The following is a 17,110-nucleotide window of genomic DNA, read 5'->3' as shown; positions in this document are numbered from 1 at the left end:
CAAGCACCTCCATTATAACATTGTGCAAGGCATTGCAACATTTGACAATATATCTGATACTCTTGATAGGAAATGTGAATTTCTAAAGACAATCATCAACACTCATATAACACTAACTGTACTTCAGTAACAGAATGCATGTACCTTTTACATTTCCCTGTGAAACACAGGATGATACAACAGATGGTGGATGAGAAGGCTGCACCAATCACAAATGCAGTAATCAGTGGTGGGTTCAACAGCAGAGCCAAGATGTCTTTAGATACTTCCTCTATAAAGAGAACAAAGCATGTATGATTTTAGAAGTTGCTCACCATACTTTGTATCCTCTGATTTTCTTTTTAAATGAAATAATAACATTATATTTTCTCACTCAAAGCATATAATTCCTCTATGCTGCAGACTTATTGGGTGGGATAGGGAAGCTGTTGCTCTCTAACAAAGTAACAACTTATATCTTTACCTCCTCGCTTTCCTTGGCTCTCTTTTTGGGTGACTTGCAGCTTCTCTCTCACTCTGCCCACTTCATTTGTGCTGACACACTCCACAGTAGTGTTGGTGTGGTTTCCGACATGCATCCTGATGGTGGTGTTCACTGAGGACCTCAACACTGATTTAGTGAGGGAGTACTCCTCAGTGTTAAGCCAGCCTATGAGAGGTAAGGGAACCCCCTGGCTGACACACACACAGGTCATGACCTTTGCCTGGATGACACACCCAGAAGCATTGAGAATCACAGGATGGTCTAACGAGAGACAGAGGGGGAAGATATATCATGGACAATTTAAAGTAAACATGTTTCAAGCTATTTTGTGTTGTTTGTACTCACACATCACAGTGACATCAATGGAAGCTGTCAGAGTCCTGTTGAGTTGTTGAGCTTTACACGCATACTCCCCAGCATGTTCTCTTGTCATGTTCGAGATGGTGAGAGAGGCCAGTCCAGAGTTATTCTGTTCCAAAGCTGTTGTCCCATTCTTACTCCAGGTGATAGATGGTGGTGGTGGGTAGCTGTCAACAAAGCAAGACAGATTCAGGGTATCACCCTCTCTCACTGTGTTACTACCAGAGATCTTGGGTTCCTTCACATCTAGAAAATAAAGTATATAATCAGTTTATCATGTTCATGAATTATAACTGTTGAAGCACAACAAGCTGTTGGGTTGTGCAAAGTAAGGTCAGATGATGTAGGCTACTTACGAGTCACATTCAAAGTCACTGTCTCCTCAGTGGTGATGTTCCCTTTGAATGTCACTTGGCACGTGACCTTGGTGGTGTGGTGCTCTGCTGAAGGTCAATGTTGAGAAGTGGGTTGTTGTGACGCGGGTCAGATCCTCTCTCCTTTGTGTGGTGGTGTTGTCTCTGAGCTCAGTGATGTTGTCTCCTGTCCCTCTCCATGTCCATGTGATGTTAGGAGGAGTTCCAGAGCAGATTCCCGGGGCGGTGCAGGTCAGGGTCGCTGGTTCTCCCTCTGTCAGAGGAGGAGTCAACACTGAGGGCTTCTGGGTCAGAGCTGGAGTTAGGAAATAGAAACACAGACTGAGGCCTAAATTCAATCAGGATCGTGGAAGATTCGCACAATAGCATGATTTACATTTAGAGGCAATGTTCCCGTATTCATGGTAAATGCATATGTCGGCTCAATAGGAATTTCCTTTACATTTAAGTCACGCTATAACATGGATTTTGTATCAATGTAGAAAACAGCAGAAACATATACTCATAGAAAGTATGAAATCCTGGTACCGGTTTAGAAAAATAAACACTTTGAAATGGGAGACTTGGGGAAATCTTGGGCTTTGTAAATTGGAGGTACTTATGTTACAGTAAGTGTACATGACAAATTACACTAAAGTAATACTCTTGTCACTGTAACTAACAGTAATAGTCATGCTGTACCTTTCACTGCCATTTTCAGTTTCTTCTGGTATGTAAATTGACTTATATTGCCACTGTTCAATGTTCCGGACAGTCTTAATTTATAGTCTCCGTCATCAGTCTTAGTGATGTCGTTGATGATCATACTGCAGTTCTTCTTTGTCAGGTCTGTCTCCAGTAGTGCTACTCGCCTTCTATAACCCTCCTGAGCTATAGAGGAATTTCTTGAGTGGAAAATAGAGTCAGTTTCGACTTTAATAGAACATCGTGCATCAGGGCATTTAAGCCACATTGCTATGCTAGCAAGGAAGTCATCAGGGTGAGTGAACAAACATGGAATAACAACACATAGTCCATTCTGGGGTGTTATCTCTGCTGGACTGAAGGTGATGTTGTATGCTGCTGCAAGGGCCTTCTCTGACGGAGGGAAATGAATATAGTCATGAGTAATACAAGAAGCACTGATACTACTTCACTTGTTTGTAAAAAAAAATAATGTGACAGTATCTGTTGGGATGTGTGTCATATGTATATTAACAATAGTAGTGATAAAAGGAACCTTACTTGGGCATGTGGTTCTCTCTGTCAGAGAGAGAAGTAGAGCTGCCCAGATGAGGACCCACATCCTGCCTCTACTGCCTTGATGAATCAACCACAACACCGGGGTCTCTCCTCTTTCTCCTCTTTGTCTAATGGTCACTATCTCTGTCTGTGTCTACTGTTATGGAGCAGGAGACGAGTGTGAAATACAATATGAAATGGTGTTGTGATATTAACAACATATAGCAATACACATCGGATATTAATATTTCATTACACCTTTATGAGTGCTACAGTGGCATTCATAACAACCTTCTTAGCACTTTTATTCAACTAAGATGTATTTTTCTGTAATGCCTAGAGAGGATGTCAAAGAAACATTTATGCTCAAGGTTCATATGAATGCCTTCTTCACAATTGCTCATAAATATATTTAACTGCATTCATAAATATGTATTCCTATGCTGTTTAAAGCCTTATGAAGGAATGTGTTGTAATGCCCTAAATGAATAATATTACCATTACATTACATAGTCATAATTAAGTTTTAACAGTCATTCAATGTAACGAGACAAAAATATATAATGGTTCAATAGCTTGTCTTTTGATCCATGCAGAGAATAAGACTGAATCAGCACATTACCTCTCTCTGTGTGCTCTCTCTTCCTGTTGACTGTGAGCCCTGTGTGAGTCTCTGATGGGTGTGAACTGTCACTTCATGTCCCCAGTCTGTTACTCCTCCCTCTAACCTGGTGCTGCAATCCAGGAAGTCCCTCTGTACTGCATACCACCCAGCTACACTGTACTGTATCTAGACCATAATGAACCCAAACACATCAACCAACCCATCAAACCCCACCAATCCACACATACCACCCAGCCATACTGTACTGTATCTAGACCCTAATCAACCCAAGCACATCAACCAACCCATCAAACCCCACCAATCCACACATACCACCCAGCCATACTGTACTGTATCTAGACCCTAATCAACCCAAGCACATCAACCAACCCATCAAACCCCATCAATCCACACCTATCAACCAGCCTTGATCAACACTGCAATCCCCTTGCCTTGTATATTCAGATGCAGCTTTATTTCATAAGAACGTTTCTATAAGATTTCTATAAGAAAATGTGTACATATTTCAAGATTGGCTGTTTGAAACATGTGCATGTGAATTACATGGAGAATGCCTTGCATTGGATAGAGATAAGATGGCAATAGTCTCACTGTTATTGATGCCCTCTGTGGTCTGAGAAATGAAGCCCTGTACCCAATATGATAGATCTGCTGCAAAAAGGGTACTGCCATATTCTGCAGTAACTGACATAGTAACTATAGTAAGTATAGTGTGCTAAATGCACTTATTATGGACTGTCACGCCCTGACCTTAGTTGTCTTTGTTTTCTTTCTTATTTTGGTCAGGTCAGGGTGTAACTAGGGTGGGTATGTTAGTTTTTGTATTGTCTAGGTGTTTTTGTATATCAAGGTTTTTTTGTAAGTCTAGGTATATGTAGGTCTATGGTGGCCTGAATTGGTTCCCAATCAGAGGCATCTGTTTATTGTTGTCTCTGATTGGGGACCATATTTAGGTAGCCATATTCCTTGAGTATTTTGTGGGTTCTTATTCTATGTTTAGTTGCCTGTCTGCACTTTTCATATTAGCTTCACGGTTTGTTTTGTTACTTTGTTAGTTTGTTCAGTGTTCTTTCTTCATTAAAAGAAGAATGTATGCTTTTCACGCTGCGCCTTGGTCTCCTAATTACAACGACCTTGACGTGGGCGGAAGGTAGCCTAGCAGTTAAGAGTGTTGGGCCAGTAACCGAAAGTTTGCTGGTTTGAATCTAAGGGGCCGGCAAAGGGTAAGAATATGCAGGGTAGGGTTAAATGCAGAAGACACATTTCGGTTGAATGCGTTCAGCTGTGCAACTGACTAGGTTATCCCTTTATTATCAACGTTAGAGGCTACTGGGTTGTGTTCAATATATTTTTGTGATGGTTCTATACCACAATCTTTCAAGTATACAGACATATACAGTGCCTTTGGAAAGTATTCAGACCCCTTAGCCTTTTCCACATTTTGTTGCATTACAGCCTTATTCTAAAAAAGGATGAAATACATTTTAAAACTCATACATCTACACACAATACCCCACAATGAGAAAGGCAAAAAAAATGTTTTTATCAATGTTTGCTCATGTATTATAAACTAAACAGAAGTACCTTATTTACATAAGTATTCAGACCCTTTGCTATGAGACTCGAAATTGAGATCCGGTGCATCCTGTTTCCATTGATCATCCTTCAGATGTTTCTACAACTTGATTGGAGTCCACCTGTGGTAAATTAAATTGATTGGACATGATTTGGAAAGGCACACACCTGTCTATATAAGGTCCCACAGTTGATCGCGCAAGTCAGAGCAAAACTAAGCCATGAGGTCGAAGGAATTGATTGTAGAGCTCCGAGACAGGATTGTTTCAAGGCACAGATCTGGGGAAGGGTACCAAAAGATGTATGCAGCATTGAAGGTCCCAAAGAACTCAGTGGACTACATCATTCTTAAATGGAAGAAGTTTGGAAACACCATGACTACCTAGAGCTGTCCACCCAGCCAAACTGAGCAATCTGGGGAGAAGGGCCTTGGTCAGGGAGGTGACCAGAAACCTAAACAACTCTCAGACCATGAGAAACAAGATTCTCTAGTCTGATGAAATCCAGATTTAACTTCTGGAGGATAGCATGGTTGTAAGAGCATCATGCTGTGGGGACGTATTTTAGCGGCAGGGACTGTGAGACTAGTCAGGATCGAAGGAAAGATGAATGGATCAAACTACAGAGAGATCCTTGATGAAAACCTACTACAGAGCGCTTAGGATGTCAGACTGGCGGGAAGGTTCACCTTCCAACAGTACAATGACGCTGGGCACACAGCCAAGACAACAGAGGAGTGGCTTCGTGACAAGTTTCTGAATGTCCCTGAGTGACCCAGCCAGAGCCCTGACTTGAACCTGCTCTAACATCTCTGGAGAAACCCTAAAATAGCTGTGCAGCGACGCTCCCCATCCAACCTGACAGAGCTTGTGAGGCTCTACAGAGAAGAACGTGAGAAACTCCCCATTTAGAGATGTGTCAACCTTGTAGCTCTAACGGTTTTCTTCTTCCTCTAGCGAGGAGTATGAAATATCAGACCAATATGCAGCGTGGTAAGTGTTCGTCATATTTATTACACTGAACACAGAAAACAAACGAACGAGAGAATAAAGGAAAATCAAAACATGTGTGAAAACACTGAAACGGAAAATAACCACCCACAAACAAAAGTGGGAAAACAGGCTACCTAAGTATGGTTCTCAATCAGAGACAACGATTGACAGCTGCCTCTGATTGGGAACCATACCAGGCCAAACACATAGAAATAAAAACACAAGAACAAAACATAGAATGCCCACCCCAAATCACGCCCTGACCAACCTAAAATAGAGACATGAAAAAGGAACTAAGGTCAGGACGTGACAGTAGCTTCATACCCAAGAAGACTAGGCTGTAATCGTTGTAAAAGGTGCTTATCAGATGGCGCCGGAGGGGATGGCTGCCGTTTTATGGGCTCTTAACCAACCATGCTATTATGTTTGTTTTTTCACATTGTTTGTAACTTATTTTGTACATTATGTTGCTACTACCATCTCTTATGACCGAAAAGAGCTTCTGGACATCAGAACAGCGATTACTCACCTTGAAATGGACAAATAATTTTTCTATAATGAGGCGGACGAGATGGATTTACTCCAGACACCCGACAAGGCCCTCATCCCGTCATCCCGTCAAGAGACGGAGATATTGCAGAAGGAGGTCGGGGTGCCTTGTAAGTTTCCGGCGATGAGTGGTTAACCTGCCTTTACCATCGGTACTATTGGCCAACGTACAATTGTTGGATAATAAAGTGGACAAACTATAAGAAAGTATATCCTACCCAAGGGTATTAAAAAGTGTAATATCGTATGTTCCACCGATTTGTGGCTGAACGACGACATGAATAACATACAGCTGGCGGGTTATACACTGTATCGGCAGGAAAGAACAGCAGCCTCTGGTAAGACAAGGGGTGGCGGTCTATGTATATTTGTAAACAACAGCTGGTGCACGATATCTAAGGAAGTTTCAAGGCTTTGCTCGCCTGAGACCACCTTTACTCCACACACAGAGACGCGAATAAAGTTCTCCCTCGCCCTCCATTTGGCAAATCTGACAATAATTCTATCCTCCTGATTCCTGCTTACAAGTAAAAACTAAAGCACGAAGCACCGGTGACCCAGTCAATAGAAAAGTGGTCAGAATAAGCAGATGCTAAGCTACAGGACTGTTTTGATAGCACAGATTGGAATATGTTGCGGGATTCTTCTGATGTCATTGAGGTGTACACCACATCAGTCACTGGCTTCATCAATAAGTGCATAGATGACATCGTCCCCACAGGACTAAGATCGAATCGTACTACACCGGCTCCAACGCTCTTCAGATGTGGCAGGGCTTGCAAACTATTACAGACTACAAAGGGAAGCACCGCAGCGAGCTGTCCAGTGACACAAGCCTAGCAGATTAGCTAAATTACTTCTATGCTCGCTTCAAGGCAAGTAACACTGAAACATGCATGAGAGCATCAGCTGTTCCAGACGACTGTGTGATCACGCTCTCCCTAGCCGATGTGAGTAGGACCTTTAAACAGGTCAACATTCACAAGGCCGCAGGGCCAGACGGATTACCAGGACGTGTTGTCTGAGCATGCGCTGACCAACTGGCAAGTGTCTTCTCTGACATTTTCAACCTCTCCCTGTCTGAGTCTGTAATACCAACATGTTTCAAGCGGACCACCATAGTCCCTGTGTCCAATAACACTAAGGTACCCTGCCTAAAAGACTACCGACCCGTAGCACTCACGTCTGTAGCCATGAAGTGCTGTGAAAGGCTGGTCATGGCTCACATTAACACCATTATCCCAGAAACCCTAGACCCACTCTAATTTGCATACCGCCCCAACAGATCCACGGATGATGCAATCTCTATTGCACTCCACACTGCCCTTTCACACATTGACAAAAGGAACACCTATGTGAAAAATGCTATTCATTGACGACGGCTCAGCGTTTCACACCATAGTGCCCTCAAAGCTCATTACTAAGCTAAGGACCCTGGGACTAAACACCTCCCTCTGCAACTGGATCCTGGACTTCCTGACAGGCTGCCTCCAGGTAGTTAGGGTAGGTAACAACACATTCGCTATCTTGATCCTCAACACGGGTGCACCTCAGTGGCAGGCCTCATCACCGACAACGATGTGACAGATTAGAGGGAGGAGGTCAGAGACCTGGCCTTGTGGTGCCAGGACAACAACCTCTCCCTCAACGTGATCAAGACAAAGCAGATGATTATGGACCACAGGAAAAGGAGGGCCGAGCACGCCCCCATTATCGGGGCTGTAGTGGAGCAGGTTTAAATCTTCAAGACCCTTGGTGTCCACATCACCAACAAACTAACATGATCCAAGTTTTGTCGTGAAGAGGACACGACAAAACCTATTTCCCCTCAGGGGACTGAAAAGATTTGGCATGGGTCCTCAGATCCTCAAAATGATATACAGCTGCACCACCAAGAGCATCTTAACTGTTTGCATCACTGCCTGGTATGGCAACTGCCTCCGACCGCAAGGCACTACAGAGGGTAGTGCGTACGGCCCAGTACATCACTGGGGCAAAGCATCCTGCCATCCAGGACCTCGACACCAGGCAGTATCAGAGGAAGGCCATAAAAACTGTCAATGACACCAGCCACCCTAGTCATAGACTGTTACCTCTCTGCTACCACACAGCAAGCGGTACCGGAGTGCCAAGTCTAGGTCCAAGAGGCTTTTAAACAGCTACTACTCTCTGCTTATTATCTATGCATAGTCACTTTAATAACTCTATCTACATGTACATATTACCTCGACTAACCGGTCCCCCTGCACATTGTCTCTGTACCGGTACCCCCTGTATATAGCCTCGCTATTGTTATTTTACTGCTGCTCTTTAATTATTTGATGCATTTATTTCTTATTTTTGTAGGTATTTTTCTTACAACTGCGTTTTTGGTTAAGGGCTTGGAAGCATTTCACTGTAAGGTCGCATGTGACAACTAACATTTGATTTGATTTAAACAAAGTACTGAGTAAAGGGTCTGAATGTACATTTAATATTTGTTTTATTTTTTCTATACATTTCCCAAAATGTCTAAAAAGCAGTTTTTGTTTTGTCAGTATGGGGTATAGTGTGTAGACTGATGAAAAAAACGATTTCATACATTTTAGAATAAGGCTGTAATGTACAAAATGTGGAAAAAGTCAAGGGGTCTGAATACTTTCCGAATGCACTGTATATGTTGTTTATACTCAGTTTATGCAGAGTTTAATAAACTATAGTTTTTTAAAAGCACTTCTTTATAAAACAGATTGTTTCATGATTCGGACTAGGCACCTTAGTTCCAGTGAAGGGAAATCTTGAGGCTACAGCATACAATGACATTCTAGACGATTCTGTGCTTCCATCTTTGTGGCAACAGTTTGGGGAAGGCCCTTTCCTATTTCAGCATGACAATGCCCCCGTGCACAAAGCGAGGTCCAAATATAAATGATTTGTCGAGATCAGTGTGGAAGAACTTTACTGGCCTGCACAGAGCCCTGACCCTCAACCCCATCAAACACCTTTGGGATGAATTTCAACGCCGACTGTGAAACAGGCCGAATCGCCTAATATCTGTGCCTGTGGCTGAATGGAAGCAATCCCCGCAGCAATGTTCCAACATCTAGTAAAAAGCCTTCCCAGAGGTGGAGGCTGTTGTGGAGGCTGTTACAGCAGCAAAAGGGGAACCAACTCTATACTAATGCCCATGATTTTGGAATGAGACGTTCGATGATCAAGTGTCCACTTACATTTGGTCATGTACTGTCAATTACCACATTTCCATCCACAATGCTTATGCTGGTAAATTCATACCGTTTAAAAAATTGTGATGGAACCAGGACATTTCGATGATACAATTTTCTAAATGCAGACAGATCATTTGTTCGTTCCACATGGTGGGATATTTTTGTGTCGGTAAAAATGTATTATGGGAGAAATAGCAGTATATCTGCAGCAAGTCAGTTTGGTGGAAACGTGCACATTTTATTCTGCATGAAAATCTGTCGCCAATTGGATGGAAACCTGGCTGGTGGGGTAAAGAGTAGAGCTAAAGTAGAATAGCGTTGGACCAATTAAACAAAGTGTTTTCGTACCAATTCATTTTTATCACTTCCCGTAGATATCCCTGGGCCAGAGAATAGTGACGTTGCAGTCTATCCGTTGATAATTGTTGATCTGTTCCTCAGCCTTAATGTGGCCCTCCTTGTCTATCTGACCAGTGCTTGTAAATGGTAAGACAACATTCCAATCCCACAGTTTCATTACAGGGGGACATATGGCATAAGGTCAGGTGCCAATGAAATGCTTATCACTGTTATATTTAGATTTTTTTATCAACAAGTTATGCAAGGTAGGACTGTCTGAGCGAGGTAAATTATAATCAAGGACAACTTTAAGTTCCGTTTGGCTAACTGAAATTTGCAACCAGAGAATGTAGCCTAGCGGTTAGAGAGGCAAACCAGCAAACTAATTCCAGATCCGATGAGGAAAAAGTATTTTGTGAAGTGAGCTGGCAACTGGAGGGTTGCTGGTATCAAATATTTGATGCCATTTCGTGCCCTTGAGCAACCCCCCACAACAGCACCCAGTGGCAGGTTAGTGTTTTTGGCCTGAATCTCGTTCTCGAGGCAGCTCTGCAGAGTGGTCACTAGCTGAAATGGCCAAAAGTCATAAAATGTGATTTAAACCGACTTAACCCTAACCTTAACCACACAGTTAACCCTAATGCTTAACCTAACCTCAAATTAACAATACAAATCTCTGCAGCTGACCCATCTAGCGAAATTCGCTCTATTCTGTAAATATCAACCTGCCGCAAATTGTGGCAGCCCCCCCACACCTCTCCAAAATATGGATGTATGTGTATGTATGTGTGTCTTTCGGAGGGGTTGGCTTAAAAAAGGAAGTCAAAGTTTGGTTGGACCTTGTGTGCAACTGACCAATAAAGTGATATAGGCTGCCCCCGGGGCGGCAGGGTAGCCTAGTGGTTAGCGCGTTGGACTAGTAATCGGAAGGTTGCAAGTTCAAACCCCTTTGCTGACAAGGTACAAATCTGTCGTTCTACCCCTGAACAGGCAGTTAACCAACTTTTCCTAGGCCGTCATTGAAAATAAGAATTTGTTCTTATATCAATCTTAAATAAACAGGTTGCAACATACTGTAGCTGCTTCCTTTATTCTACTTCTTTCAGTACTGCAAAAATTTTCTCTAAAATCATGTCAGTTAACAGTGTTTCTGTGACTTAAATAGCAAAAGGGTGAACCGAAGATAGTACTTTGTTTCATTGTGTGGGGGGAACAACTGTTACATACTGTATCAATGAAGTCATACTAATACATGGAGATATAGAATGTGTTCAGGGTGTATTTTCCATACTGTTTTGGGTATGAGAAAACATATCAACTATATAGATAACAAACTGAACTGGTCACATTCTCTGTTGTTTACTTGATTTATTTGTTGTTTGGACCCAAAGAAAGATGGCTTTGCTTGAGGCGGGACAGACTTGTAAAAGAAAGAGAATGATCAAACATCATCATAGAGCTCTTATTGTCATTAAGTAATAACAGTGCTAATTTGCAGAAGGATTGCAGAATTCTGATCGGAATTATTGTGTCAAAGATATAAAAAAAAAATCATCACAATAATAATAATGAATACCACAAAGTAAAGAAAGTACAAATCTGCTTTACAACACACTATGTGACAAACAAATTAGAGAAGACATGAACAACGCTTCTCCATTTTGTTCCCAGGTTTAGAAAGAAATAAACCCCCCCGTGAGGCGTTCAAGAGAACTGACGACAGTAAGTGTTACTAAACGGATGTCCATATTGGCATGTCTCAATGTTGGGCAACACATCTTGAACGCTCTGCCATTAGGTCTAGTGACTTAACCATGTCAGAACAATGACATAAAATATGTTATTAACAGTCATGACAGCTGACATAAGCTTGACACCGTCATGGCACAAATCTTTGCTTCAGTCAGGTTATTGGCTTAGCATACCGCTAGCCAACTAATTTACATAAATACCCATTTGTGTCATGACAGTGTAAAGGGTTGTCAGTATTTTGACATCAGTTTTCATGACCGAAAATGACATGTGTTATGTTATGACAGCGTTATGTCACCCTTATGACAGAGAAGTCAGTTAAAGTGTTACCGAACCTGTATCCGACTTGCCTGTGTAAACCATTGTTGCAATAGTGAGCATGTACATACCGTAGTGTATCTACACATATGGCTGACAGCATAATAGTCATGCAGGGTATTTATTTACATAATGTATACTGGTATCCTTTTACCCATCCATATGCCGCGTATTCATATTGTATTAACAGTCATTGTTATCTAGTGTTGCCATTAGTAAGCTTGGAGATTACATTACATGAGTTGATCAAGTATGTTTGAATAGCACAACCAACTGGTATAACAACTTCAATGTTGTGCCACTCAAATGCCTCCTCTGATACAACCCTATAGGATTAGGCATCGATTTCACACTTCACAACCATTGAAGTAGACATTTTGTGAGAAGCGGTCTCAGATAAAGTTATCTTTTGAAACACCCACAGTGATCAGTGTTCGCTGATCTTTCAGCACTGTTTACATACACACACAAACACACACTGTCTCAACGAGATACATTTTGTCCTGCTGTGCGAGTGTTACAGTGGAGTCATGTATGCCAGATTAATCCAAAAATGTATTCTAATCCATTGGTTCCCATTTAAGGATAAGTTAACACTTACCCTTAGCAAAACAGAGAAATCGTCCAAAAATACTAGTAATTGAATCATGGGCAACGGCATAAATAGAACATTCTGTGTTACCCCGGCATATTTCCTCAAGAGCAAAACACAATGCAATCAGTGCTTATAATGCATAAAAACAAAAAAAATCAGGCCACTTCTTGCACAAACAGAACCTTGTGTTCGAGGCTTGACAAACCTCTAAGAGTATCAATTTTCTCTCTTTATATAAAATCAAAGAAATATTCATTTCTCATCATCATCAAAAGCCACAGAGTCACAGCACACATCACTATTGAACTATATGTGGGGACAGAATATGTGAGATGAAGATGACAGGCTTCAATTGGATGTGTACCAGGCCTAACGTTTGTTGAACACTGGTCAGCGTTGACAACCACTGGATCAAATCAAATCAAATTTTATTTGTCACATACACATGGTTAGCAGATGTTAATGCGAGTGTAGCGAAATGCTTGTGCTTCTAGTTCCGACAATGCAGTAATAACCAACAAGTAATCTAACTAACAATTCCAAAACTACTGTCTTGTACACAGTGTAAGGGGATAAAGAATATGTACATAAGGATATATGAATGAGTGATGGTACAGAGCAGCATAGGCAAGATACAGTAGATGGTATCGAGTACAGTATATACATATGAGATTGTAAACAAAGTGGCATAGTTAAAGTGGCTAGTGATACATGTATTACATAAGGATACAGTCGATGGTATAGAGTACAGTATATACGTATGCATATGAGATTAATAATGTAGGGTAAGTAACATTATATAAGGTAGCATTGTTTAAAGTGGCTAGTGATATATTTACATCATTTCCCATCAATTCCCATTATTAAAGTGGCTGGAGTTGAGTCAGTTTCAGTGTGTTGGCAGCAGCCACTCAATGTTAGTGGTGGCTGTTTAACAGTCTGATGGCCTTGAGATAGAAGCTGTTTTTCAGTCTCTCAGTCCCAGCTTTGATGCACCTGTACTGACCTCGCCTTCTGGATGATAGCGGGGTGAACAGGCAGTGGCTCGGGTGGTTGATGTCCTTGATGATCTTTATGGCCTTCCTGTGACATTGGGTGGTGTAGGTGTCCTGGAGGGCAGGTAGTTTGCCCCCGGTGATGCGTTGTGCAGACCTCACTACCCTCTGGAGAGCCTTACGGTTGAGGGCGGAGCAGTTGCTGTACCAGGCGGTGATACAGCCCGCCAGGATGCTCTCGATTGTGCATCTGTAGAAGTTTGTGAGTGCTTTTGGTGACAAGCCAAATTTCTTCAGCCTCCTGAGGTTGAAGAGGCGCTGCTGCGCCTTCTTCACAATGCTGTCTGTGTGAGTGGACCAATTCAGTTTGTCTGTGATGTGTATGCCGAGGAACTTAAAACTTGCTACCCTCTCCACTACTGTTCCATCGATGTGGATAGGGGGGTGTTCCCTCTGCTGTTTCCTGAAGTCCACAATCATCTCCTTAGTTTTGTTGACGTTGAGTGTGAGGTTATTTTCCTGACACCACACTCCGAGGGCCCTCACCTCCTCCCTGTAGGCCGTCTCGTCGTTGTTGGTAATCAAGCCTACCACTGTTGTGTCGTCCGCAAACTTGATGATTGAGTTGGAGGCGTGCGTGGCCACGCAGTCGTGGGTGAACAGGGAGTACAGGAGAGGGCTCAGAACGCACCCTTGTGGGGCCCCAGTGTTGAGGATCAGCGGGGAGGAGATGTTGTTGCCTACCCTCACCACCTGGGGGCGGCCCGTCAGGAAGTCCAGTACCCAGTTGCACAGGGCGGGGTCGAGACCCAGGGTCTCGAGCTTGATGACGAGCTTGGAGGGTACTATGGTGTTGAATGCCGAGCTGTAGTCAATGAACAGCATTCTCACATAGGTATTCCGCTTGTCCAGATGGGTTAGGGCAGTGTGCAGTGTGGTTGAGATTGCATCGTCTGTGGACCTATTTGGGCGGTAAGCAAATTGGAGTGGGTCTAGGGTGTCAGGTAGGGTGGAGGTGATATGGTCCTTGACTAGTCTCTCAAAGCACTTCATGATGACGGAAGTGACTGCTACGGGGCGGTAGTCGTTTAGCTCAGTTACCTTAGCTTTCTTGGGAACAGGAACAATGGTGGCCCTCTTGAAGCATGAGGGAACAGCAGACTGGTATAGGGATTGATTGAATATGTCCGTAAACACACCGGCCAGCTGGTCTGCGCATGCTCTGAGGGCGCGGCTGGGGATGCCGTCTGGGCCTGCAGCCTTGCGAGGGTTAACACGTTTAAATGTCTTACTCACCTCGCATGTTTTCGTTGCAGGCCGTGTCAGTGGCACTGTATTGTCCTCAAAGCGGGCAAAAAAGTTATTTAGTCTGCCTGGGAGCAGGACATCCTGGTCCGTGACTGGGCTGGATTTCTTCCTGTAGTCCGTGATTGACTGTAGACCCTGCCACATGCCTCGTGTCTGAGCCGTTGAATTGAGATTCTACTTTGTCTCTGTACTGACGCTTAGCTTGTTTGATAGCCTTGCGGAGGGAATAGCTGCACTGTTTGTATTCGGTCATGTTACCAGACACCTTGCCCTGATTAAAAGCAGTGGTTCGCGCTTTCAGTTTCACGCGAATGCTGCCATCAATCCACGGTTTCTGGTTAGGGAATGTTTTAATCGTTGCTATGGGAACGACATCTTCAACGCACATTCTAATGAACTCGCACACCGAATCAGCGTATTCGTCAATGTTGTTGTCTGACGCAATACGAAACATGTCCCAGTCCACGTGATGGAAGCAGTCTTGGAGTGTGGAGTCAGCTTGGTCGGACCAGCGTTGGACAGACCTCAGCGTGGGAGCCTCTTGTTTTAGTTTCTGTCTGTAGGCAGGGATCAACAAAATGGAGTCGTGGTCAGCTTTTCCGAAAGGAGGGCGGAGCAGGGCCTTATATGCGTTGCGGAAGTTAGAGTAACAATGATCCAAGGTCTTTCCACCCCTGGTTGCGCAATCGATATGCTGATAAAATTTAGGGAGTCTTGTTTTCAGATTAGCCTTGTTAAAATCCCCAGCTACAATGAATGCAGCCTCCGGATAAATGGTTTCCAGTTTGCAAAGAGTCCAATAAAGTTCATTCAGAGCCATCGATGTGTCTGCATGGGGGGGGATATATACGGCTGTGATTATAATCGAAGAGAATTCTCTTGGTAGATAATGCGGTCTACATTTGATTGTGAGGAATTCTAAAATCAGGTGAACAGAAGGATTTGAGTTCCTGTATGTTTCTTTCATCACACCATGTCACGTTAGCCATAAGGCATACGCCCCCGCCCCTCTTCTTACCAGAAAGATGTTTGTTTCTGTCTGCGCGATGCGTGGAGAAACCCGTTGGCTGCACCGCCTCGGATAGCGTCTCTCCAGTGAGCCACGTTTCCGTGAAGCAAAGAACGTTACAGTCTCTGATGTCCCTCTGGAATGCTACCCTTGCTCGGATTTCATCAACCTTGTTGTCAAGAGACTGGACATTGGCAAGAAGAATGCTAGGGAGTGGTGCACGGTGTGCCCGTCTCCGGAGTCTGACCAGAAGACCGCCTCGTTTCCCTCTTTTTCGGAGTCGTTTTTTTGGGTCGCTGCATGGGATCCGCTCCGTTGTCCTGTTTGTAAGGCAGAACACAGGATCCGCGTCGCGAAAAACATATTCTTGGTCGTACTGATGGTGAGTTGACGCTGATCTTATATTCAGTAGTTCTTCTCGACTGTATGTAATGAAACCTAAGATGACCTGGGGTATTAATGTAAGAAATAACACGTAAAAAAACAAAAAACTGCATAGTTTCCTAGGAACGCGAAGCGAGGCGGCCATCTCTGTCGGCGCCGGAAGTAGTATGTATCAGTATCAGATCCAGGGTCAGAAATAGAGATAAGAAAAGAAAAAGCACAAAACACACCCCTTTCCCTGATACTTCGACTGGCAGCGGACACAGTGGAGAAGAACTATAACGGACGGATCTAGACAGTTAGCCTGGTATCCAAACTGATTGCGCTGCGTTTCACAGGAAATCTGGTGAGCGCAGCGTTCAATCTGGTTTAACCAGGCTAGCTATGAGTATGATATAGGGTGACATACAGAAGGGGAGCCCCAGAAAAGCAATGCCAACAATTAATGGTGTAGAGATGGAAATAGCAACATTGAATCTAGATGATACAGTACAGTAACTAACGCATTGCACCTGTTGTGAGGGAATTGTTTGGCTATGAACAATAGAGTAAGAGCCTGGAGACCGACAGCTGCTGATAATACAAAGATCTTTTTACATTGTCCACTGGGCCGTGTTCTGACCCTGCAAGTAGCTACCAGCAGTCCTGGGTGGCGAGATGTGACTGGGGTTCCCCTTGGAGGCTTGGGGGTCGACTAACGGGGACGTCATTTGAGATGATTCAGGGACGGCGGAGACGATGGGAGTTCTTGGTGTGACGGTGAAGGTTGGGGGTGGAGTCTACGGGGGAGGGGGGAAGACGTTTGAAGAGGGGGCGAATGACGTGAGGAGGCGGGCGACAACATGGCTGCCACTGTGTCACGCGGTGACGATGGGTTAGGGAAGGATCGCGATTCATTTGGCCTTGATCTCGGTGTAGTCGCTGCCGTCATCCCCCCTCCCTGAGGCCCCCCCATCCCTGGAGCGCCCCCCGAGAAACTGCAGGGCGGCGTAGCTCAGCTCTTGCCTCTCCAGGTCTGACATAA

The 17,110-nt window shown here is 43.7% G+C and overlaps 1 pseudogene across 1 annotated transcript; it reads right to left on the bottom strand.

Annotated features, from left to right (window-relative positions):
* Positions 1 to 354: 354 nt before the first annotated feature.
* LOC118936739 (sialic acid-binding Ig-like lectin 5) lies at positions 355 to 17,108 on the bottom strand (annotated as a pseudogene). Its single transcript, XR_016490451.1, has 5 exons — positions 16,989 to 17,108; positions 16,684 to 16,865; positions 1,201 to 1,557; positions 830 to 1,090; positions 355 to 745 (listed from the first exon to the last, which is right to left on the bottom strand). The product of XR_016490451.1 is annotated as a sialic acid-binding Ig-like lectin 5 (transcript).
* Between the last annotated feature and the right edge of the window lie 2 nt (positions 17,109 to 17,110).

This window comes from Oncorhynchus mykiss, chromosome 2, assembly GCF_057628025.1.
Source record: "Oncorhynchus mykiss isolate SJ-2025 chromosome 2, ASM5762802v1, whole genome shotgun sequence".
In the NCBI taxonomy this organism is placed as follows: domain Eukaryota; kingdom Metazoa; phylum Chordata; class Actinopteri; order Salmoniformes; family Salmonidae; genus Oncorhynchus; species Oncorhynchus mykiss.
This window is presented reverse-complemented; position numbering and strand designations above follow the sequence as displayed.